Source organism: Polyodon spathula, chromosome 49 (genome assembly GCF_017654505.1).
Source record: "Polyodon spathula isolate WHYD16114869_AA chromosome 49, ASM1765450v1, whole genome shotgun sequence".
NCBI classification, from domain to species: Eukaryota; Metazoa; Chordata; class Actinopteri; order Acipenseriformes; family Polyodontidae; genus Polyodon; species Polyodon spathula.
The window spans coordinates 884,019-885,836 of record NC_054582.1 but is presented as its reverse complement, the minus strand read 5'-3'; the positions used below and the strand labels follow the sequence as shown (position 1 = coordinate 885,836).

At 39.4% G+C, this 1,818-nt stretch overlaps 1 protein-coding gene across 2 annotated transcripts in view; it reads right to left on the bottom strand.

Annotated features, from left to right (window-relative positions):
* Nucleotides 1-382: 382 nt before the first annotated feature.
* The window catches only part of pbx3b (pre-B-cell leukemia homeobox 3b), a 74,311-nt gene continuing 72,875 nt past the window's right edge, over nt 383-1,818 (bottom strand). For both annotated transcript variants that reach the window (XM_041238542.1, XM_041238543.1), the window contains one exon: nt 383-1,818. This exon is cut by the window's right edge and continues 404 nt beyond it. The gene's annotated coding sequence lies outside the window, so the exon portion shown is untranslated.

The following is a 1,818-nucleotide window of genomic DNA, read 5'->3' as shown; positions in this document are numbered from 1 at the left end:
GTATGAAACGATTCTCTGTGTCCCCCCCCCCAGGAATAAAGCACAGCTCAGTTGTTGGCTAGACTCTCCCAAACACAAACTGTTTTTTTTTCCTTTATGCCTAATTGTTCATTTCATTATCAATGATGCTTGTAATTTGTACCACTCTGTTTACCAGTCGTCCCCCCCCCAATTCCTCTGGTGCGCATTGACACAGATCTGGCTGCTGCCTGCCTTGGTTTGCAGAAGCCTTCTTGTTAAGCTGCGATGTATTAGATAATATTCCCTGCTTAATAACACTGCAGCCCAAGCAGTGCAAGCACTACCACGACTGACACTTGCAATAAAAATGCTACAAATTAGTTTGGTGTTATACGAGAGGAATGAAATTGGGACACATTCGTTCATGAAAGCAAAAAGTTTATTCATGTTTTGAAACAACATTTAACTACCACAAGGAAGACTCCTCAGCCCAGGTTGTAGTCCGGTTAGAAAATAACACGAAACATTGGAATACATCAGAAGCACTGGCACAAAGTATCTTTTCATGACTTAAATCAGTTTCAGAATCGCATACAATACAAAAAAAAGGAGAAAGAAAGGGTGTCCCCCGTCACACAGGGTCTGAAATACAGTACCGAATACTGAAACCTGTATGCATTACAGTTATTTCATTTCTTGGTTGGTTTTTGCGTGGATTATTAACAAGATGAGCAACATTCCAAATATTCTTCAGTATTTACAACAGTTTCACTGTTTGTGTGTTAACTCAATGACCAAGTCTGATTTTCTTTGCTGTTTTTTTGTCTTTGTTTTTTTTTTTTTTTTTTTTTTTTAAAAGCTGCGTCGATTAAAATATACATTAGATTACACGAAGGGGAATGGAACGAGTTTATTACAAGATGCAGAACAAAAAGATAAGAAAGAAATCTACCATGTTGGTGCTGTTCAGAGGTAGTGAGTATGCTAAGCTATAGAACATGTTGCAAGTCTATTGGTTTTGATGAGATCGCATGAGGTAATAAAGCTGTGTCTTGATTGGTGAGATGTATAAATACTCTTTAGCTACATTATATACAACACTCTGTGCGGTTGGTGCCTTTTGAAGCCACACCTGTGCACATCTTTCTCTTACTGTAAAAGCCTGACTATTTCCGTAGCACTGAATTAATACCCACGTCCTGCACATACACTAAGGGGCTGATTCTGTGTTTTCCAAACCTTCTAATTTTGTATTTAAAACGCATCAAAAGGCATTCTATAACCTTATTATGGCCATATGACGCTTTTCTTAAACTGCTAAAAAACCAAGCTGTTTATTTAATTATCAGATTTAATCCGCTGCACAGCAAGGGTTTGTAATAAATACAATTTTTTTTTAATGGTTGCAAGACATAAAGACCACCCCCACCCCGCCTCTCTGCCCCCCAAAGCTGCCAGTAAGATATTAGCCCCATTAAACAAACAAATTACCACATAACTGAGCAAACATTCCTCGCATACCACGCTTAATGATACTGGGATGCGACTTACACGATGAAATAAACCCCAAGAATAAAACACATTCAGCAATCTTGGTGAGCCATTTTAGGAATATTATCGCATTATCTGTGACTTTCTAAATAGAAAATGAAACACGTTTTGCCGCTTCAACCGTTCATTCAATGTGACACCACAACATTTCTCTTGTTGCTCCTGTTAGATCGATGTTGTTGCACAATTTCTCTCAGCCGCAACCCTGCCAGGCAACTCCCAGGTCTTCAAAGCAAAAGTAGGCTGCAGGGTAGCTAGTAGGGCAGTGGACCGAGCGTTTTCAGCCCATCAGCCCTAAGTCCAAGA